Raw genomic sequence first — 23936 nt, forward strand, 5'->3', positions numbered from 1 at the left:
TTTTTTAGTGATAGCATTGATTTGGTTACTGAAAGTAAAAAAGCTTTGCCTTAACTAAGTGGATTGGACTAATGTAGTGGCAAATTAGTGGAAATTTTTTAAGTTGTACCACAATCTAATAGTGAACAACAATAAAGGGAAATATCTGTGCAACGCTCACAATACTCTCCCACCCATAAGGTTTATCTGTTTATAAAATGCCAGTAATGAATTAGACTTTGGACAAAAGGAGGTGCTGCTAGTAGGCAGCTTAACCTAGAAATATTCCCTAAGGGTAATATAGATTGCAATGGGTAGTAAGGATTGAACAGGGCTTTACTGTGTCATACCATGGCTGTGATTTTTATTTTTTGTAATTACTCTGTGGGCTTCTGGTTTTCTCTGTGTTTGTGACTAACTTGTCTCAAGCCTGGTCAAGGTCAGCACAACTAAGATTATTGGGATTTGTCCTATGACTGGCAAAGTGATAAAAATATTGTTTTTAAATTTGCAATTGAGTTGACATTTCAGGGACATAAAATGATGTGAGCTTTGATTCTTGACAATCGCTATGTAGGCTGCTGATGTGTCCTGACACGCCCTTCTTGTAGAGCAGATTTGTTGCAGTTGGCGTATTATTGCTGATAGTTCTGAAATTCCTTGCAGTGGTCCTGTCCTCCCATTGCTCTTGTTATGAACAACCGGTTCCTAGGCTGGCAGCAGGGAGGGAAATCGTGGGGTAGTGGGAAGGCAATTGTTAAATCAGCCGCATGCAATGTGCAGCAGATATCAGCAAGGCCTATGACTGACTAACAGCTACAACTGCACCACTGGGAAGTGTCTGCATGCTCAGAGGAGTCTTGCAGTCTGCTCAGAGTAGCCTTGATTATTTTACTGGGTATTGTGGACACTTGAACCCCAGTAAAAATATCGTCTATCTGATTATTTCTCCAGAATCAATCCCTTAATAGCTGTTGCATATATTTAAATGCCGTGTTCCTGAGGATCAGATCAGATGGCGTTTGAATTCAGATGATGAAATCTGTGTCTTTTTTTTCTTTTTTTCCCTCTGTTCCAAACAGAAGTAGGAAAAGGAGAGCTGTGCTCCTTTTTCCATTATTGAGAGAGAGACTTCAGCAGAGACCTGTCTGAAATAGTTGGTCCATATTGATTGCTTTTAAAATTCTGATTTGGGGACGTCCTTTCATCGGTGGTGAAGACTTTTACCTGTTTAATTACCCTTTATTATTATGAACAAAATGATGTTGCTTTTATTGCCTGATATGAGCCTAGAATGGCACTGAAGTGCTGACAGGAATGTAGAACAAAATAGGAAACTTGGAATCAGTGCTCATAGACTGCTTCATTTGCTGAGGCATAGAGCTCAGGTATCACTTATTTGCAGTGTTTGTTTCTTCAGTAATGGAAGAGGAGCTTTCTGCCTTCCTAAGGTGATGAAGTCTGTTTCATTTTGCAAAGTAGTAGAAGACCCTGAGAAGAAAGATACCAGATGTATATATTGTTGTTTATTCTTCCTATGGAGATTTGCAACAATATTATCATCAGTACTACCCACTGAAGGGAGAGAAAAATTTGAGTGTTATAGTACTGTAATTAATGCCCAATAATTAATTATAGCATCCTTGAAGTAATTTTTTCTGAAGTGTTTTGCTTTTTCATGGTGCTCCCAAAACTGGGTCTTTGAGAAATGTTTTCTTTCTCCTTTTTTCTCTGTTGGGAGATACCTTCTAGACATCATCTTTCTGCCCTCTATTTCTTTTGGATCCTGACAGCTTCCACATTTGGTCATGGAAAAGACATTTCCCATAGTAGAGAACTACATTAGAAAAACAAATCACCGAGCAGTTGCAGTTCTCTTGTTTGACAGTTTATGGAGCAAATGCTGGCTATGCACCATTTAGCATTCTCCAAGACAAAGTACCCACACAGTGCTGCCAATTTCATTAGAGAGCTACACCAGCTACTTTTAAAATTTGGTCCTGTTTACATAGGAATTACAGTTTTACTACCATACCCATCAAAAGGTTATTGTCTGCACACAGAGTCACTGTTTTTAGCAAATCTGCCCATAAATCTAAGTAACCAGTAATTAAATGGGAGTCTGAATACCAGGCAAGGAATAAAACTAAGGGTCTCCCTGTGGACTGTGAAGTTATGATTAGCATGGGCAGGTTTTAAGCACCAATCAGCCAAAAAAATATATTGTAATTCATCATTAGGACTTACCTTTCCAAAACCTAAAAGTTAAATTTCAGCAAAAGGCTAGAGATTACTCAAGGAAGAAAATGGTCACCATGAGGTGATGATTTCTTTTTCCTCTCAAAGAAAGGTAGCTAGAATTGGTGCTGCTTTTCCAGTTCATTATACAAATGGGAATAAAAACTGGGTGCCTGGGGATGGTGTTGAGAAAAGTCCAATAGCTTTGTTGTTTTCCCAGCTACACGCTGGTGCTCCATGTCTGTCTGCTCTCTCCCTTTGCTCCCATTTCCATGGCCCGAGATCCACAGCAGGACCTCAGCAGGTTAAGCAGGGTCCAGAGTTCACATACTAGACACATGAATTATATGTCCACAGTGTATCAATCTCTGCCAGAATCTGTCTACAGCCAAGACATAATGTATAGCAACACTTTTTTAATGAGGAACATGCATCTGTTGCACGTTTAGCAGAGGATATTTCTGGAGCAGTGTTAAGAAAATATGCTTTGGTTTTACAACCCCATACCCCTCTGTCTGTAGAGATGTCATTTTTGAGTCAAAGACCAGACATAAGGGCTTTCAAAGACTGTACATCTTAAAACTGGATAGAAGCCTGGCAGCTCTACCCACTGTAAACAATGTGTGAGTCTCATCATTCCCTTCTCTGCTCCCCCACCCAACCCAGTAAGATGTGCTCTTCAGAGGGTTGAGGAAGCATTCCAAAGAAGCGCTTGAATAAAAATGCTGCTTTGTTTAAGAAGCCTCGTGCAAATGCATAAATTCCTAATTTTCAACAGAAAAAGCTGTTGTAAAACAGCATAATTCAAAGCAAAAGCCAAGTGTATTGGTTTAGTTAGACTCTCATTGCAATACTTTTCATCACTTTCAGGTGAAAAACGTCATGTCCATGTCAAAATATTGACATTTGAGTCAAAAACTGGCCTAAAATGTTTTTTGTTGGATGGATAATGCAGAAGAATGGGTATGAATGTCCCCAAGATTGAAGTCAAGGCTTGAAGACAAAGCTGTGGGTGTGGTGGCATTTCCCTGTCCATGCTGTGGTGAAGGCAGCCAGGAATGAGCTCTGCCTGTGGTTTGTGCCAGCACGAAGCACTGTGAGTGAGCATTGCCAGCTGTGCCGAGCCCGAGGTGCTGGCACAGAGATGTCCCTGCGGCTCAGCAGAGTTATTAGCTTGGCCCAGAGCCATGCTAAGTGTTCAAAGGACTTTTGGTTATCTCCAAGTGTGGGCAGGGATTTCTTGTGTCTGTTCAGAACAAGTTTGAACCTGCTGGTGTTATAACCTATAGATATATCCCGTGGATCTGTGTCTTTGATGAAAGGAAACTGGCGTGGTTTTGTATCTTGCTTCTCTTTGACTGCCTTTGAGTTTGCTAATGATTTTTTTTTAACTTTGCAAAACTTGTCTCACTGTATAGCAAAATTAAAAGAGGAGGAAGCAATTACAGAATCATTAAGGTTGGAGAAGACCTTCAAGACTGAGGCCAACCTCTGACTGAACATCACCTTGTCAAGACCATAGCACTAAGTGCCTTGTCCAGTCATTTCTTGAACACCTCTGGAGATGGTGACTCCACTGCCTCCCAAAACAGCTCATTCCAATGCTCAACCTCCCTCTCAGTGAAAAAATTATTCCTTGTGCCCAACCTAAATCTCTTCTGGTGTAGTTTAAGCTTATGTCCTCTTGTCCTGTTGCTGTTTCCCTGAGAGAAGAGGCCAAATGTCACCTGGCTACAACCTCATTTCAGGCAGTTAAAAAGTCTCCCCGAGGCCTCCTTTTCTCCAAGCTAATCATCCCCAGCTCCCTCATGCGCTCCTTGTAAGACTTGTGCTCCAGACCCTTCACCACATCCATTGCCCTCTCTGGGCACAATCCAGCACCTCAATATTCTTACTGAATTGTGAAAACTGATCACAGCACTTGAGGTGCAGCCTCACCAGTGCTGAGTGCAGGGGGACAATCCCTGCCCTGCTCCTGCTGGCCACACCATTGCTGGTCCAAGCCAGGATGCCATCGGCCTTCTTTCTACCTGGGCACAGCTGGCTCATGGTCAGCTGGCTGCCAGCCAGCAGCCCCTGATTCTTTTCTGCTGGACCACTTTCCAGCCAATTCCCAAGATGGTGGCCTGCTAAGTCAAAAGTACCAAAAAAACTTTTCTGCACTGTTTCATCTTCTTTATCAGGCCTTCTTTTTTGAGCCCTGTCCTTGTAGGTTCTGCAGTCTTCAGTATAAAGCTTATTGGAAGCAGTGTTTCCATGTAGGAAAGTTTCCAAAGGTGAAAATTTTGAAATTATGCCATCACTCCTTTCCCCTTGTATGAAGGGGAATGAAGGGCTCCATTATTTCCCCTGCTACCTTGGTCTGGCTTGGAAAGAGCATTTGGAGAAAGATAGATACAAGGGAGTAAGTAATTTTTCTGGTGTTCATGTCTAGCCATTTTGTGCTTCAGACCCTGTCTGCTTCAGGGATGCTTGTACAGCATGCTGCAGGTTCCTATCAGAACAGTTGCCAGATGACCTGGAGAGGAAGAGGTGCCAAGATCTCCTTCTCTGTACAGTGTAAAGTTGCATTGAGGGAGTGCTAACTTAGAGCAAGTTACAGACAGAGTGTCATCCTCATCAGGAGTACTAGTCAAAGGCACTTGAAGCCAAGAATGAAATGATGCAGAATTCACTCAGGATCTCCATGGCTCTGTCAATTAAACAGCTGCAGAGAAGATCCCTGACAGAGTGATGGCACTGAAGGTTTTCCCATGAGGCATTCTACTTGGATGACTTGCATTAAGGAACCATCTCCATGGTGTCGGGAAGGAAGAGTTTTGCTCAACATAGCTACCTAGGCCCTTGGTGTGACAAGTGTATCTCTGGTTAGGCAGTAGAAGGCATAGTGCTGTACATGGAGAATAGGAGGAAAGTTGTGTTCCTGTCCATAAGAGGTGTTGAGAGCGAATCTCCCTTTTACTCTTGTTCACAGATTGTGTAGAACTTTTAGAGATAATTTCTTTGTGTATTTTCCCGTGGTATTTCAGCCCCCAGCTCTATGACTACTCTCAGTTTGCATCTGCATAATGGGAAACTGTTGGCTCCACAATATGCATCAGAGAAAGTTAGAGTAAATCACTTCAGACTGACAAAGGTTATTTTAAAATGGGGAGGGACGACGACAACCTTCTCACCCAAACCTCCAAAACGTCATTTAAATTTGTTTTTGGAAGATGAACAAGGGAGCAGCAATTAGCTGCAGTTCCTGCTGTCTTCCTGTCTAGCTCATACAGCAAGAGGAGTAGGATGAGATGTGTGGAGAGCTTGTGTCAACAGTGCTAGTCACTGCCCTGTGGTCTTGGGGAGTAGAAAGAATCTTGGGCCGAAAACTGAGCATTTATGTGGGCTGCTGGTGTGCCCATGTGAGCAATGGGCTGTTCTCTTGCAAGAAAACAAGTCAAAGTGCATGGAGGATGCTGTTTCAGAATACCCTACAGTATTTTGCTCTACTTAATATTTTAAGGTTTTTACACTTTGGCCTGTGTTAGCATAAAAATAAGTACAGGACTATCAGACTTTCCCCACAGGACAAAAATTCCATTTTCCAACCACCTCTAATTATTTCCATTCTGCTGTCTGGAAAGGATCTGGAGACAATTTAGGAAGCCAATTTAAAATTGACTTGGGAAAAAAATCATTTACCCTCCTGAGCCTCCTTAGATGTGCAGCCAGTGGCATGTGATCAATAGGAAATCTCATGCTCAATGATTCTGATGCTCACAGAAGGACCATGAGACCATGAAATTCAGCCTGAGAACTGCTTACCTGTATGTGTGATTTTTGTAGACATGGTGGACTGAACAGCTCACTTGTTGAAGAGCTTTGTGTGGTGGGGGAAGTGACAAAGAGCCATTAAAATAGGCAGAGGATGGCTGTGCTCTTGGAAGTGCCTTGTCATGGGGAACATGGCCAGCCATTCCCTGCTTTCTTCCTGTGGGAGCTTGAATGAGGTTGCAGCTTCTGAGCCCAGCAGTGACATGTGCAGCCTGCAGTCCTGAGGGTGCCTGTGGGCAGCATCTGTAGCTCCAGCAGCAGAGGGAGGCAGCAGGAGAAGTGTGTGTGCCTGTCTGGTACTCAAGCACCGCTCCTCCCAGGGCTGTGTTCCATCCTTGCTCTGTGGATGGACACAGATTTTTCTTCAGCTTTTCTTGCATACCAGCTCTACATACATCATCCTGAATGTCTCTTTAATCCTATTAGGGCTGTGTTCAGCTGGGGTTTGGATTTGTCACTAATGAGCGCTTGAGGTTAGTAATTTTCAATTATGCTTTTCTAGCTCTCAATTAAAAAGGTGGTTGACATTTTATATGGAGAAGTTTAAAAACTCTTTTTTCATTTAGACTGGCTGCAAATTATAAAATCAGGACTCACGGGTGTACAAAATAAACATTCTTGAGAAATACTGTAAAAAGTGCTCTTCATGGTTAACATTTAGAATTTTAAGATTTTTTTAATGTGCTTTATGCTATGTTGGCAAATTGAAAAAATATTGGATCCTTATATGGAGAATCAGCAATTTCCCACAGCCCTGCTTTTACAGTGCTGAATGCATTTCATTTTGTGTGTGATTTTCCCCATTCGCCAACTGACTACATCATACAGTTTTTTTGGCATATTCTTTCTGTCTTATGACCATCAGCAGATATTTTGAGTAGCATATTATAAAGCCACAGATCCTTTTTGCTGCCTTGTATTTTTCCGGTTGCCACTGGGAATGGAAAAGATTTTATTAATTTTGTGGCGTCAGATGAGGCTTCAGCAGAGTCTCTGTGCCTGACCCCAGCGCCCGGTGCTGGTTTCCCTCCCCGTTGGCAGAGGAGGGACGTGCCTGATGGTCTCCAGTGTGTTCTTTGAAAGTAGCACGAGATTGCTCTGGAGAGGTATGAGGAAAACGATTGACACTTGTAAACGGTTCAAGATGCTCTGCAAATCCTTCAGGATGATCTAAGTGTCAAAGAGATGGAGCTGAATTTGAGACACGCTGCTGAAGTGGAGAATAACTGGAGCAAGGAGAAGATGGGACCAGGCAGAGGCCTGGTGGCAGTGGTTGCAGAGACATGGAATATTCTTGCACAGCAAACTAGTGTTTTATGGAAACATAGACTGACCACCGGAAACTGAATTACAGAAATCAGGGAGGGTGTAGCACTGCTGGGTGTTGCAGTTGGTTGTAGGGCTCCATGAGGAATATATTGCCCTCAGGGCATTGCAGCAGTAGGAAGGAATATAGTGTGTATAAACTATCAGGCCCTTCAGAGCAGTCTAAAAATTTGTGGTGTTTAGGACATTGTGTTTATTTTGGGCAGCGTTTATAATGAGAGTAACAAGTGATTGCATACTGGAGGCTGGTTCAAGTGGTGTGAAGTAAGATGTGAATGTGGGTTAGCTTAGCTTAGTGGGTGTGGGGAGAGAGAGCTAACATGCTAATCATCATCCCTGAAAGCTATAACTCTTGAGTGTAAGGGGCTGTTCCTTAAAACACTCTGAGGAATTATGAATGGGAAAAATTGAAAAAGTAAGCTAAAGTAGGAAGTGTAATCTGAATAAAAACATAATCTTTACAGACAGACCTCATAAATAGAACATTTCTTTGGGGAAGGGGTGAGTGCCCTGTCCCTCGAGTTTAAATTTAGGCTAGGCAGGAGATCAGAATATGCATTGCTGGGAGGCAACTCTTCACTGGCAGGAACAGGATTGGCTTCAGTATTTGGCCATCAGCAATGTTATTATTGTGAAATGTTTCCTGGAATAATACACGGGGGGTTGGTATCATGAAACAGTTTAGTTTTTGTTGATATATTTCTAAGAGTGAAAATATCAGTGATGAATTGTGGCTGTCAAATCTCTGAGCCAACATTTTTATTAGAGACGATGTCCTGCCAGATGTCCATGTGCACAATTATCTCTGTAGGAGAGGGTGCCACCCAAGGCGATACTGATGGATCATTCACTAAACGCTGTATTGTAAATGACTGTGTATTTAGAGCTAAGAACGTGTGAAAAGGGTGGAGTTTTATTGCTGCTTTCAAGTTTGACTTTAGTCAGTTACATTTGTTCTCTTGCACTTTATGAACGTTAGGTCCCAGACATATAGGAAGGGATATATTCCATTCACTGAATTCAGACTGATTCTTAATCAGTGGCTACTTCTTACTTGTATAAAATTGGTGTAGGAATTAAGATTTCTAGCTTGCCAGGTATGAAGAGTAACAAATGGGGCTAAATCATCAAAAAATGTCCAGATTATTTAAAATACTTACATTTACTACTACTTTTTCCCCCACCACAAAATCCTAATACTAGATTTTTCCAGTGTCTGAGCTGATGGCTTGACCAATAAGCCCATTTAAACGTTTTGTTTCTTTTATAAAAATTTACTTCAATTTGGAACAGTGCTTTATTTTCTCTGGCACACATGCTGACACGTTGGTTTTTTTGTTTTGGTTTTTTTTTTTTTTTTTTTTTGGTGCGGTATTTTGCATTTCATGTGTGTTATTGGGAGGACACTCTCCCAAATAAAACTTGTTTGGTAAATACTTCAAGCACATATGTGGAGTTAACTGGTTTTGGATCTCAGGATGAGAGCTTGACATTAACTTTTTGTTCTCTACACTTATATTCTCTATATCCTCTTGAGATAGGAAGTTCTTATTGTTCAGTTATCTTCCTCAGACAAAGACCTTTTCATGGAGAACTTTTATGTTTTTCTGTTGGCTTTTTGCTTTCATCCTTATGAATTTATTTGTGGAATTGTTGTAGTTGAGGTTGTTTGTAGAAAATTAATCTATAAGACGTTGTTTGCCATATTTCACTTGGAATTGTGTACAGAGATTATTCATAATTATTCATTATTCATAGGATTTGTTATTGGCATTTTATAATAAGTGTGTACATAATCTTATTTATTCTTGCATGTATTAGTGATATATACACTTTTAAATATATATATATATATAGTTTTGCAGAAAAAATATAGGAATGATTAAATGGTGTCTTCAAAAGTTCATAGTTCATAGGAAGTTTCTGGAGAAGCCATGCCATGTCTGTAAAGATACACTAAAATTCTCTCTGCTGTATCTTATCCTGGTGCCTGCTGTGCTTTCTGAAATAGTTTTGGATCAGGAGCTGTAATCTGTGAAGCTTTAAGCACTAAACCCTGAAAAGCTCCAGGTTCATGGTTCAGCCATGTGAGGTCTTTGCTATCACATGGATAATAGACATTCCCTTTTGCATTCCCTGAATAAAAAGTGAATCAACTAGACGCATGTTTGTACTAAGCCACATCAGAATTTTCCTCTGAATTAAGGCTATATAATAGGTCCTTTAAAGCTAAATTTGTACAAAAAGGTCTGAACTTTTTGTTGTTAGTCTAGATATAATTTGATAGCTCCAGTTTTATCACTATTAAATTTACAGTTTTATATTATCTGAATGAATTGGAGTGTGGTTAATTTGTATGCAACTTTATATACCACTAAAATCTTCCATATGGAATTTAGATTAGATAAGGTTCCAGGAAATGAGAGTTTTAGATGTGAATGACCGTAAACATACTTTAAAGAGTTATACTGTAAGGATTAGATAACGTTTAGAGTTAATTCTCCTGATTTTTTTTCTTGTTACAGAACACAGCAAAGAGTCTAATTCAAGTTCTAAATTCGGATGCATATCATTATGATAATTTGCTGACTCACAGTATTTCATGGGCTATGCTACTTTACATGGTAGTGCAGTGGATGGTGATGTGCAAAAAAAGTCAGCAAAACAAGAATCTCTGAGTAATAGAAGCCTGCCTTTTTGATAGCAATTAATTGATCCACGGTGCCTTCTTAGCACATCATGCTACATTTTCTTGCCTCGGGGATATCACAAGATGGCTGAATATGGATAAACTACGAAGACTGGAAAGCTGAAGAAGCTATCATCTGATTTTTCTGAAATTTCTGTGGCTAAAATAATCAAATCAAACTTTCCCATATCTTCTTGTTAAAGATCAAGAAAGTAGTAAACTGTTTTCCCACCGTTCTTACCCACATTTGATATGTGTATGTGCGGTGTGTGCGGAAACTTCCCCTCTGTGCCTCTCCTACTAGTCACTGACTTCCACAGTAGAGTACTTCTCCAGAGTAGTTAATGAACTTTGGGGGTTTTAGTTGTTTTGTCCTTTTTTTTTTTTTTTTAATAACTTAATTATATTAACTATTTTTCCCCCTCTCACCATTGCCAACAAGATTTTAGAATGTTTTCTCTCCCTGGTAATCTCGTCAGTTTTGAGAGGTTTTGAAAAGACCTCTGAGGACTTGTTCTGAATCTCCTGTCTTTTATGCCTGTTGGCCATTGATACATCATTCCTTAGGGGAAAAAAACCCCAAACATCCAGAGGCTTCATTGTGCAGTTTATCAGACCATTAAAATAACTAATAATGTGTAAAAAACGGTGAAGGGGGGTGTGGGAGGGGCTGGGATGTGGGACTAAGTACAAAACAAAGTGAGTTTTACTGTCAGGACTGATACATCTTTTGCAGATACTCTCACTTGCTTTGAGTGGAAGTAGTCTTCCTCTGGGCTTGCATTCTGGTGCGGAGCTCATAAAAATCAATGGAAGCCTTTTGATCAGTCTCCTAATGAGTAATGCCTGCAATCTTCTTGTAGGCACAACTGGGTACATGCTGCTTATGTTTCTGGTGCTATTAGGTAGAGGTTATGGGACAATCAGAGCTGAGATAAAAATTTTCAGCAGCAATAGCAGCATTCCTGTGCCGAATTCCTGGTGCTTCCACCACACATCAGCCCAGGGACCGGGGAAAGGAGTGTGCGGGGTGGTTGTGAGCCTGCAGGGCTTCACCCAGCCCTCAACCCCTTCTCTGGCCGCTCATGCCATCAGTGACGTGGTTAGTCAGGGGCTGGAAGGCACAGGTTGACTGGGGAATGGTGAAGTATAAAGGGAATTTAGGAATCAGATAGGGGTGGGACCTCCTCACATTTACATTAATTTATGCACTTCTGTGATATGAATACCAAGTGTTTAGAAGGAATTAAATAGTTAAGTTCAAAGTCCTTTATGTGCCTAGCTGTGTCTAGATGGTTTATAGCTGCAAGTAAGCAAAAGGTTTACTTACAAAATTGATTTATATGTTCATTTATGTTCTTGAATATTGAGAACAGGGAGGGAATTAGCAGTGTTGCATGAGCTACACTAGCACATTTTTCACCTTATATGGAGAATTGCCTACCACTTATCAAGCGGGGTTAGATGTGCTGTTATTGTCACATTCCTTAAAGTTGGAAGAAATCTTATTTCTCTGACTAAAGATCCAACTCATAAGCTTATGATTTTGTTGTTTGAATACTGTTTTTTCATCCAGGAATTGTTGGGATGGGCAGTGCTTCTTGAGAAAAATAGCAGCGTGCACATTTTCGCTGCTGTGTTGTGGAGTTCATTCCTCAGCTCGGGTGGAGAAACTTAGATGCTTGCAAGGGAAAATGTTTCTGTTTGGAGTCCTCTGGAGCTCCTCCTGGCTGGCTTCTCTGGTCCTGAAGAACACAACAGGAGGGAAGGTCCCGGGAAATGAAGGAAAAGACCTGCAAATCGTGTACACGTGGTATTTAAGGGCGTAGACTTCGGTTTTGTCTTTTCTTTATCCCTGTTAAAGTGGCTGGTGTTTGAAACATGGACTTGTTGAAAGGATTGTGACTGACGGCTGTTGGCTGTGAAGTCATTGATATGGTGATTTGAGGGTGAGATGGAATAAGTGGAAATATGGAAGTGGAGACGAATTGCTTGTTTAGTCATTGATAATCCTGAACCACAGAAGCCTGACAAAAGACTGAATACTTGAAAGGTTAAGAAGGTGACAATTATCAAATTTCCTTCTGTGATAATGTGCCATTGATGGTTGCATTCACTGAAATATTTGCATTTGAAAAGTGGGAGATCAGGTCTGGCTTAGTGTAAGTTCTTCAAATTAGAGGACTGCTTTCTATTTGAAATATTTTTGGGGTTAGGGCATTCAGTAGGGCAGTAAGTCTCACCTGCTGCTGCTTCTTGGTTTTTTAGGTACCTAGAGTATTATAAGTTTTTTAGTGTGTGCTCTGCCACTCTTGTGACTTGAGTTTGTGTTGTGATTGCAGAGATTTTTCTATGGTACAGCTTGGAAAATAAAATACTTCAAAAGGTAGTGATTAGGTGCAGTGGTTAGAAAACCTGGTTTAAAATTGCTGTTGCTGATTTCACTTTCATGCAGACCCAGAAGAGTTAACTGGAAAATGATACTCAGGTTTTTCTTTCTCTATAAAGGCAGTGTTGGCTGTATTTTTTTGAATAATAAGACGTAAGGAAGAATTCATGAGCCTAGTAACATTTGAAGCCAAGAGAAACAAAAGGGTAGTTTATATGGCTAAATACTTTGAAAAACCAACATTTGAAACATTTAGCCAAATGTTTGCATTGCAGTATCCATGCAATTTTGAAAGGGTAGAGCAAAAGATAAGGAGCTTTATTTTCTGTTTTCCTGTTTGTGGTTTTACCATTCTTCCCCTTTTATGGCTCACCAGAATAGTACCAGATTTCTTATCATGTATGGATATAAAAGAATTTAAACTACATATATTTATTTTTAGGACTCCACCCTTGGGCTTTGGATTTTGTGAACAGCTATTTCAGTAAATTTACATCTATATGTGGAAACTGGCAAATTGAATACTGTGCAAATCCACATTTTAAAAAAAGCAACTGCTATTATAGAAGCTAAATGATATCATAAGAAAGCCAAGTAAAAAAGATTGCATTTTTGTTTGCTGCTAAAGGAATGACCAATGCTTCCTGCTGGCTTTTGCACCCTGCAATTGGAGACTCTGGTGTGCAAATGGCTTAAATAATGCTGGGGTTTGTATCTGGTTGGCGCTGTATAATGCTGGGCTGAGGTGACTTAAATATACAGTGTGGGCCAAGCTCAAAGCCCTTTCTGGGGCAGAACACCCATTGAAATCACATTTAAGTGTCGTCAGTGAAAGCCTTGCCAAACAAATCATTATGGATTTGACCCCAAAGTTATTACTACTAAATTTCATATGTAAGCCTTTCATTATAGTGTTTTTTAAGAATGGAGTACTTGAATGAATCCTGGAATTCATTATAACTCTAAGTTTTTAACAGGGTATCAGCCTCTTAAATTACATTTTCATTACTAAAACCAGTTTCTTCCTCTTTGTTTTTTTTTCTCCTTTTTTTGTTGCTCAGAAAGAAGTACAAGGGGTTCAGAAATATTTTACCTCAGGCAAGCAGTCTACTGAGGTGCCTAAATTAGGAGCTTAGTCTTCCAGCTCTCCATGTGCATGGTGGAGAGGGTTGTATCCAGAGGGGATTTTGCTCAATGCCATCTTTTGGATGTGACTCTGTTATGCCCAGGGGTGGTGTAGGGTGCACTGATTTAGGAACCCAGAGGGATGTGGTTGGTTGGCAAAGGACCTCTATGATTTATGATGTGAGTTGTATATAATTTGGTTCAAAATTCCTTTTTAGGAGTTAGCAGGTTAATTTTTGGTCTGCCTTTGCTCCATGGATGATGGGGGTTGGCAATAGAGCTGTTCCTTTAGTACAGAAGATCTCACATTGTGATGGGATCTTTTTGAGGTCTTCAGTCTCACTCTCTTGTGTGCTTTGTGTCTCTGGCCTTGGTTCCCTTCTGAAGGCTGCAGGTTTCGTCCAGATGTCATGAAGTGTTTTGTGAGTCATGATGTGGACTGATGGATTATGTGACCAGATGTCTGCAGTGCCTGGCTGCTTGTAGCAGGACTGGCTGAACCAGGTGGTCCCTTCCTGGCCTCAGATCCCAAGAGAGGGATTTTCAGCACAGAATCTGGAAGTTTCATACTTTGTACAGCTGAAACTTAAAACTACAGTAATCCAGCCTTCCCCTGTTTAAAATACTGAAGGAATAACAACAGAAAGGGCAGGCCATTAGGGTTTTAAAGCTGTTTTAATGTCTTTTCGCTTCCAACTGTATTACACAGTATTAGATATAAAAGATGGTAGATACAGGTAGCAGGAGCACCCTTAAGCACACCTCCCATATTCTAATATCATATTTTCACCTGTGTTTACTTCTGGCCAGCCTTCAGTCATTCAGACAAAAAATTTCCAGAGTGTTTTTTCTGCTTCAGGCAGAAACTTCTTGGAAAGATTTTCACCAGAAGAACTCCAACTGTTTTTAAAAGAATGCATTACAGAAATTTAGAGAGATTTGTCAACTTTATTTAGCCAGTCATTCCTTCAAAGCATTGTTATACCTTCAGGGAGTAGAGGGGGGAGTCAGGGTGCTTTTTGCAGCCTGATGGAAATTAATACAGATCTACCAGCCTGCCAGAGTTGGTGAAAATTGTTATCTGCACGTGCTCACAAGAGCTTAGAGCTTTGCTGATACAATCACTGAATACTCCCACTTTATAAAATGGAAAATGGGCTTCTCTCTCTGCCTGGGGTGATGATGATGATGGGTGGTACTGAACATCCAGCTGGGTAGGTCCATGATCCTTGCTGCCTCTGCTTTGTTGGAGGAAGTGGTATCTGGGTGTTTAATAGTCTTCCAAATTGATTAAAGCTTTATGCCAAGGCATACTTGAGGCAATAATTGAAAAAATACTACTTTTTTGCTAGTCATCACTCATGCAGTTAATTCCAGTAAAGCTGAGAGTAGAATTTATACTTTAGTCCTTATACTACCCTCAGGAGTGTTGGGGTTGAGAGGTGTGATGCCCAACATTTGGGAACAAGGTTCAAAAAAGAACTTTTGTCTTCTACATTTTTTTTCTCCCAGATTGCAGGAGACTCTATAGGATTGTATTGATAATTCTTTGTTAGTCTAAAGGAGCAAGTGTTGGAATCATGACTTCCATAGAGGGAATGAATCTCTCTGCTTTGTTTAAAAACAGCTAAACATAAAAATACTACTGGGAAATTTTATGAAGGTTGCAATAAACCTACAAAAACAAGAATCTAATGCGTGACATCTTCAAGCTGTTTAAGAAATCAGGATAATGCAGGTTGGTGACTTGAGGGTGATGGCAAAACTAAGATCATGTCTTAGTTATTCTGCAGGGTGGGAATGAAGTTGCTGCTGATATATCAGCATTGCTCCAGCCAGGGTCTAAAGGCTTCATAGAGTTTGGGTTGCCTCCTCCCATTTTCTTGTTCTTTCACATTTATAAGCACATTGGCAACTCTTCCTTCTCCCTATCTCAAGCCCTTTTAAAATATTCATCTTGCTCAGAAAACACAAAATACTCCTCCTAGTGAGAAGTGCTTTAGGTCTTTGCCTTCTCAGTCATGATCCCCGAGAGGCACTAGGAGCTTTTCTGAAAGGGAACATTTATATTTGCTCAAGTAAGGTGGAAAGGAAGAGGGAAGCTCTTGCCAGCCTCTAGGGCTGGCCAAGTTAGCAGGCCAATAAGATCAGTATTGCAGCAAATAGATAATTGTTTGCAGAGTATAAATAAATAGGTTGTTCTTATGATCTTTCTGCTAATTTGCTGTGCTAACCCTGATAAAGAACAATATTTTACCACCCTTCAAACATGCATTCACATTTCACACCCAAAGGTGCGTGTTGCCATGGATGTCCTTGCAGTATTTGTGAGATGCTATTCAGCATTTTCAGCTTCCTGAGATTATTAGGATAGTGTGTAAAGATTGTCCCTTAACACACTGACTGCCCATCTCAAAGCACGCTCCCAACAAAAATGCCACTAATTAAAACTTGTGCGCGCGGAAACGTTGTCATCTGTGTCAACTTCAGTCTGTTTGGAAGAAAAATGTAAGGATTGTTAGAACCCCTTTGTGAACTAAAACAATTAAGCAGTTCAAGACCCTGTGTTATAAAATCTTAGTTAAGAGTTAATCAATGTGACAAATTATGGGTTTGTCTGCCTGTCAGATGGAATTAATGGTGGGTGACCCAGGGAGTTTGGGTGCTGAGGTGAGAAGGAAGAGCTCCAGTGTTTTGCTGTATGTTTGTCTTGATGTGCCGAATTTTTCAAAACATTTAAACAAAAGAGACTGAATTTGGGTCTCTATTTCAGGTTAATACTTTGAAGCTGTTTTCCCCCACAATATCTGTTGCTTTTAATCAATTATGAATGTTCTGATGTAAATGCAGAATTAAAATAGTAGGCTATTTTCTTGTGCATGATGTAAGGTCCAAAAATTTATACCAGACGACTGTTCTGGAAGAGGGAAAATAAAATACTTGGGAAAATCTAAGAGAGTATTTTCTGAAGCATATCTTCCTGCATGTGATCTGTAAAATGTAGGTATCTAATTTTTAAATATGGTATCTATCACCACATGTGAGAAATGAGCTGTTGATAATGTTGGTAGCTTTACAGAAAATATGAGACTTGCCTTTCTCTATATGCAACTTTTTGCTGGTTTTTGTTAGCCTCATGGATAATTTCACAGAAATTCTCAGCTTTTTTCAGTTTTCAGTTCTTTTGAAGGGTTTCTTTTGGGAGGGGGGCAGGCTGGTGGGAGGGATGGCGTTTTGTTTGTTTGTAGGTTTTTTTATTTTTTGCTTTGGGTTAGTTGGGGTTTTTTTGGCTTTTTTTCTTTTTTGGCCCCGAACATTACCACATATTGTGTCTTTCCTGAGGTGTTCAGCCTGAGCTCTGACAGAATAATGCCACTGTTGCTTTAAGCCCATAGTGCTGCTTTATATAGATCTGGCCTGATTTATAGTGTTGCTTTAAATAACAATAAGAGAGTTCATCTCCCTTTCAGAAAAAGTTTATGACTGATCTCTGCCTGGCTAGCAATGTTTATTTTTCTTAAGTTGCCTCTCTGCAAAAATGTTTTGAAATGGAGAGTCCCAAGCTGGTGATGGGGTTTATGCATCTGTTGCTTGTGCTCTATGCAGCTCTAATCCCTTTACCACTAGAAAGATGTGGTTTGTGATGGATCTCACATAGATCAGGCTCAATTCTCAATTTCTCTGTCCTTTCCCTATTGGCCATCCTGTTTTCAAAACTGTATCATTGAAGTGATCTATGGGTGTTGGCAAAACCATCAGAAGCCTCAGTAAGATTTAGTTACTGCTCCTAGTCCTTTGCAATAACACAGGCTTATTTTCTTTTCTCCATAGCTGATGATGAAATAACTTTGAAATAAACAATTTAAGAAAAAACTTTTCCACCACCAGGGATAATGGCAGAAGGGGAGGGAATCACAGTGGATTGCTTCTGGATGCTTTTAAAATGGCATGCATCAGCTTTCTTAAAAATGTAAACTTTAAATGCAAATCTTAAAATGCAGTATCAGCTTTCTTGCTTGGAGCCATGTATTGATTATGTATTAAGTTGACAGAGGCCAATTGAAAAATCCTTTCTATCCCTGTTCCAGGAGTCTGTGGGGCTGTGTTGTATCCTGTGTGGTAACTTGTGCTTTGAAAGTGGATAAATAATGCCAAGTATGAGAAGAAGCATGCATAGACGAAGAGATGATATGAAGCATATAATTTAGGACACGGAAGGGAAAGCTCTGTTCTTTCCTTTCTGCTTAGCCTGGTTTTCTGGTCTGCCCCATGTCTGCCTTCCCAGTGTCACTTTCTGGTGACCAGGAGAAGGATTAGGCTGCTCCTAAAGCTGAGTCACCAACTCTACCTGCCACTTTTCGGGAGACCTTCCTGAACAAAGGGAGAGCAGCAGGAGGATTATTTGCTTGAAATCACCTGGGGCTTTTGTCACTCAACCTGTGAAAAGGAAATGGTGTCTACCTTGGTCCCAGGGCAGTGGGCAAGGAGAAGGTCATGATATGGGAATGATTTCTGTTCATGTGTAGAGACCAGGAGAGGATTTTCATGGAAAACGAAAAGTTACCCAGTCCTTGAGGCTGTTCAGAGCACCTGCAGACAGAATTGTGGCTCCAAGGGCAGATGAAGCGCATGAGCTTTCCCAGATGAAGGGCAGCATGGGTTATGGTGCAGAGCTACAGTCAAGGAAGGCTTACCTGCTTTTCAGGGCTAAAAGTCTCATAATCAGGCTGTAGACCAGCTTGTGCTGGAGGAATTTTAGTAAGATCTTAAAAAACAGTGAGGAAACCTTCAAATAAGGTTTTCTCTTTGACTGTCTTCCTAGGTGGGGACACTGAAACCACTGGCTGGCTGGAAGTATACCTGGTTTCAGTTGTGGTATGCACTTAATGCTGTGCACATTCCTGTCTAGTATCAGTGTCATTCCCACTTCCTTGCCTGAGCCAACTAATTCAAGACTGCAGGTCTTGGGCAGAGCTTTGCAAATGCATATTGAACCTCCAGGCTTGCTGTGCTTATTTTGTAAAATTAAAATAATTTAAAAAACCAAGAAAGTAGATTACTATGAAATTCAAGGCAAGAAAATGTGAGACTTCCTAAAGAATAAAGTAAAATAAAATTTATCTCAGAAGTTTAAGACTGAAAGCTTGCTGTGTTGTGGGGTTTTGCTCTTCCTTTTGAAGTTGAATAAAGAGGAAAGCAGTTTGATGCAGAACTAATTATTCTACAGTTCTCTCGGGTTGAGTGATCTGTGTTCAGTCACACCTTCTTCAGGTAACTCAAGTGCATTAATCAATGATCATCTTTCTAATTAAACTGCTGAGTAGAGAGAGGATTTAGAGGATGATCATTAGTTTTGTGTAGAATCAGTACATTAAGGGAAAGTAGTGTTAACAAGATGTTCCTTTTTCCCATATGATCAGTCAAAGGTTAGGAAAAAGGTCAGAACTTTTGTTTGTATGTTGCCTCTGAAGTGCAAATCATCAACAAAAATCAGAAAAAAAATTCAAGTGCTTTCAGGAATACATTTTGAAATTAGCAAGAAAGGTGGGGAAATAAGTGCTTTGGATCATCCCAGACATACATATCTGCTTGGCTCTGCTCTGCATCTGACAGAGCAGTTAGGATAGATCCTGAAACTTGGCTTGGGAAGGGGAGATTTCCTGAAACAGACACCCAGGCACCGGGAAGTGAAGTCCAGCTTTCCTGGTGCAGACAGCTTCTGCCTTCTGGGCAGAGCAGCATGCTGTGGCACTGCCCTGCCTTTGTGGGCAGGCTGAATGGATGTGCTCAGCCAATGGTCCCTTCCCAAGGACTGGAGGATTTGCTGCTCCTGAGCAGAGCTGAAGCTCAGTGTGTCACTGGGCAGCCTGAGCTCTCAGGAGCTGATTCTATGCTGAATGTGTGAATGTCCTCTCTCATGTCCAGTATGACACGTGGTGCATTTAGAGTTGTTCAGTGAGGCTGGAAAAGTTGCAGGATTTTTGTTTGTTTTCTGTAAGCAGGAGCAGCTTTCCAGCAGGCTATCCCCAAATTTCTCTAGGGGAAAGGGGAGAAAGAAAACCATGTGAAGCAAGCTGATGGACTGCTGCAGAAAGCTGCAACAGCTGCCACAAGCTATTCACTGGTGTTTGGTTGAATATAGATGTCACTGATGAAGTTAAAATCTCTCTCTGGTGATTGACAGGGCAAGGTCTGGCTGTATATCTTGTAGAGTTGTTTGCAGTGCTTTTTATAGGAGGGTGCTGTGCTGTACTTGGTTTATCTACCAGTGGCTAACCCTGGGGGGAGCCACATGAATAATAAGCGTCACTTCTCTGCTCCCTTCTTGCCAGACCTGTTGAGGTTCAGTAGCAGCTCATACCTCCCTTTTGACACACGCGTACTGCAGCTCAGGGGGATGGAGGTGTCTGTACAGTTTGTCTTCCTGAATTGCTCAGCACCTCATCATTGTACACTGGCTTTAACCAGGGGCTATAGTTTTTAATGACTATGCCTGGCAACCCAGCAAAAAAATCCAAAAAACCCATCAGTCGGTGTTTGCTCCCTTCTTGTGCAGACAGCACCTGCCCTGAGTTTGTACAGCCCTTCCCAGGTCACAGTTGAGGAACTACATCTGTGACTTTAAGTGTTGCTATTGTGTGTATAATGTAATTCACTCTTTGTTTACAAAAGAGCTGGAAGGGCCCATGGTAGCTTTGTACTAAGGACTTTGCTTCAGTGCCATGCCTGCTAGCCATTTGCTGGTGTTTATTTTTGTGTGCCCTCCCGTTCAACAGGAAAATGAAAATGTGAGTACTAGATGAATGACAAACCAAGGTTGTTACCATAGCACATACTGCCTAATCTATGCTGTTAAGACTTTCACAGCTATGCCTACCTGTCTGTCCTTAACTAAATGACAGAGCCTAGGGTGTTGTATATGCCATGCTTAGTGTATGGGATTTTTGTCCTTGTTTGTTGGCAGGAGGCAAAAATCTCAGTCTAGGACGTGTGAGGTTTATGTGACTATTACTTTAGTACAGCAGTTCTTTCTTTTTTGACTACTACTTTATCTTTTTTTTGACACATGGAAGTTTTTTTTTTTGTAGATTGATTCCTTCAGAAGTGCTTTGCCCTTGGTAGAAGTGTAATGGGAAGGGTTGGTATTAAAGACATTTTGGGGAAAGAAAAAAGAGAGGAGTGTTGTAAGCTGGTATGAGATGCCCATTTCCTCCTAACCTGCTAGAAAAAGATACCTGAATGTGTAAGAGACTGTATGTATGGAGCAATATTCTACCCTATAGATTTTTCTTATGTTAAGCCTTATTATTCAAGATTGTGCAGATCCAGAGAGATGGGTATTGCAGATCTGGCAGAGCATTGCTGGGAAGTTTGTATTCACCACGGCAAACTTCCTTCAATATTTGATGGACTGCTTGCGGGGGAGCACTGTGACCTCCCCGAGAGGTCGCTTACTGGGAGGGCTGGAAGCACTTCAAAAAACTTGGCCCTCTACCCTGGCCAGGAAGTTTTCTTCAAACAGAGCAGGGCATCATCCTCAGTAAGTGTTCAAGTAAGACCTGACAGGTAAGGAGGGACTCCTGTGATACTTTGCCATAAATCAGTTCTTTTGTATCAAAATAGCATACCATCTGCCTGCTATAAATGTTGTGCTCTTGTTCCAATGCAGGTAGAAATGTTTTAGGTGGACATTTACAAATCTGTGATGACTGAGTACTGTGAGATCACCCTGGCTGTATTAGCTAACAGCTAGCTGCATTCCCTTATAGGTATGGGCCAGCAAAAATCCAGGAGGGTCAGGTTTGCCCATGAGGGCAGTGTATAACACTGCATTGTTGAAATTACACATATCTCCTGCCACAGATCTTACATTTAGCTCTGTACTGGGTGTCACTCTGTGCCCATCAAACTATTAGTAAAGAAGCCATGTCTGTGAAGAGCTGGAAATGTGGTTCCAGCTGGAAAGGAAAATGCTTGAGCAGCACTCTTCAGTGAGCTGGAACATGGGAAGAAAAAGGGCACTTTTCAGTTCAGGGGTTTTGCAGATGAGAGCAATTGCCCCAGGTTTTGAGTCTTAGCTGCTGGTGTTCAGGAACTGAACCCCATGGTGAAGGAAGCCCTGTGTGGCTTTGAGGAGTGGAGCCATGCTGTGCCATTGTGTAGCAAAAGGAAGTGTGACAAAAAATAAAGGTTGGGCACAGTAGCAGTGCTATGAACTTTGGGAAAGACAGTATCTGTGACACATGGATCATGGCAGTGTTATCTGTATGCCATAATCATGCCACTTGCAGCCTTGTCCCACAGCTCTTGGCTCTGCGTCTCTTACAGCCATGATTAGGAGGGCTTTGGTGGTCTGAGCTCTAAATGTTCTGTGTAGATAGATACACCTTTCCCCACCAGCAAAGCAGGTCTGTGTATTTGGAGCTTAACAAGCAGGTTTTTTGTGTAACAACTAAGAATTTAGTTGCATTTTATTAGTTACATTTTATATACGTGCATTTCCTCTTGGGTGTAACTTGCAGCCTGATGCTGCTTTTTACTTCGCTGGCTCACTGTTAATTCGTCCATTTTGTGTGGTGGTTTTGCAACTTGTATTATTTGCTATTTTGTTTGCATTTTATTTTAATGGAACAGCCTTTATTTTCAGTGAAGTCAGTTTAGGACTTTGCTCTAATTCCACTGCCTTTGGAAGCATGAGTATGATAAAATTCTTGTGTTAATTTTAATTATGTTTTATGTCAGCTTAACCATTGTAGATATCAGGATATTTTTATGACAAGGTGCTTTGTGCTGTGAAGAAGCTGTTTAAGATCAGCTGTGCCAATTTGAACATCAGAGAAAACATTATAATACCGTCTGACACTTTGCAGAATGAAAATGACAGGCTTTGTAGAGCATGAAGTTCTCCTTGCCAGCTTTTGTGAGCTCAGTTAGTCACTCTGCTTGTTCAATGCACATACATTGAGGATGGCTGGTGTCTGTTTTAACATTTTCAGGTGACGTGGGCAAAGGAGCAGCTGATTGCTCCGCATCAGTCTCCTCAAAAGCAGTGGCTAGCTTTTCAAAGCCTGGCTTGGTTGGTGCAAGAGGGCTTCCATGGGAAATTTTTGTATCTGACATACAGATATTTGTAGAGGTCCTGGCTGGGATTTGATAGAAGCTTTAAATATGAACACGTGGAAACAGGCAATACTGTTGTGGTACAGGCATAGTTAGTGGTTAGGGCCACCAGTGTAGAAAAGGGACTGTGATAGTGCTGACCAGTTTCAAGCCTGTTGTGCTGACCTGTTTCCAGGTTGAGCGTTTCCTAGATGGAAACTTGGGCAGCTTAACACTTGCTTTTCTTGAAGCAGGTGGTTGTAATGTGTTGTTTTACTGGTTTCTATTTTCCATTTGTACACAGAAAGAAGTTTTTGGCTGTGAGCAGTAGTGCAGAATGTGTAAGGGAGGTATGAATTGAGTGATGTTTCTAGATTTTTTTTTTTGCATGAGAGCTGTGGGCTTGTTCATAGTAGAGGTTAATGATGTAGTTGGCAGTGGTTCAGAACAAACCTTATTTCTATTTTCTGTATCTAGGGATACAAGTGTTAACAAAACAATTTTTGTTTTTCAGATTGCCAGTGCTACGAACATAGGGACTTCCAGCAAGAAGTTCTTCAGCTTGTGAAGCCACAAGGACACCTCAGACCCTCTCTGTGCTTTGACTCATGATGCAGAGGAAACAAGACATTTAGAGAGCAAATAAGTTATGCAAGGTTTGTTTGGGTTTTTTTGTTGATTTGTGTATTTCTGAGTGGGTAAATTGCATTATGAAACATTATAGGCATGGAGCCAGATAGAACCAGGTTAAAATTTGCTTTAGTCCATGGATCTTAATGTTTCGTATTGGGTGGGTGTTTTTGAGGCTTTAGAATCAACCAATAGAGAACATCAGCACAGGGAGAAATATAGGCTATGTGAACTGTTTCTTTCAAGGCATTAATCCAAATATTAATGCTTGTGACTTCAAAATAGATTGTATTTACAAAACTTCAGTCCAGACAAGCCTCCAAATTGTAAACAGCAGAGATACAGTTTTCTATACTTAGCAGGGAAAGGGTGGGGTTTAGGCTTTTTTCTGCTTAGCTCACAAGAGTATTATGATGTGGTAAATTTATCAAAGGAGAGGGAATGGATGAGCAGTATCTGGTGTAGAGTGCATTGTTCCAGAATTAGACAGAAAATTATCAGCAAAGAGAGCCCTACTCCTGATGTCTCACCTAAAGGAAAGAGTGGCATTGCAGTTTAATTCCAGAGACCATCAGATGTCTTTCTGCTGTAGTTAGAAATGTTGTGAATGGCACAAGAGAGAGACAGAGAGGTGCTTTGGTTGAG

General features: G+C 40.9%; 1 protein-coding gene across 1 annotated transcript in view; it reads left to right on the top strand.

The window, feature by feature from the left end:
* SCAF8 (SR-related CTD associated factor 8) overlaps window positions 1–23312 on the top strand; it is a 152335-nt gene extending 129023 nt beyond the window's left edge. Inside the window, exon 21 of the mRNA XM_077175412.1 lies at window positions 23176–23312. The gene's annotated coding sequence lies outside the window, so the exon portion shown is untranslated. The remainder of the gene's footprint in view (window positions 1–23175) is intronic.
* Window positions 23313–23936: the final 624 nt, after the last annotated feature.

This window comes from Agelaius phoeniceus, chromosome 3 (assembly GCF_051311805.1).
Source record: "Agelaius phoeniceus isolate bAgePho1 chromosome 3, bAgePho1.hap1, whole genome shotgun sequence".
In the NCBI taxonomy this organism is placed as follows: Eukaryota; Metazoa; Chordata; class Aves; order Passeriformes; family Icteridae; genus Agelaius; species Agelaius phoeniceus.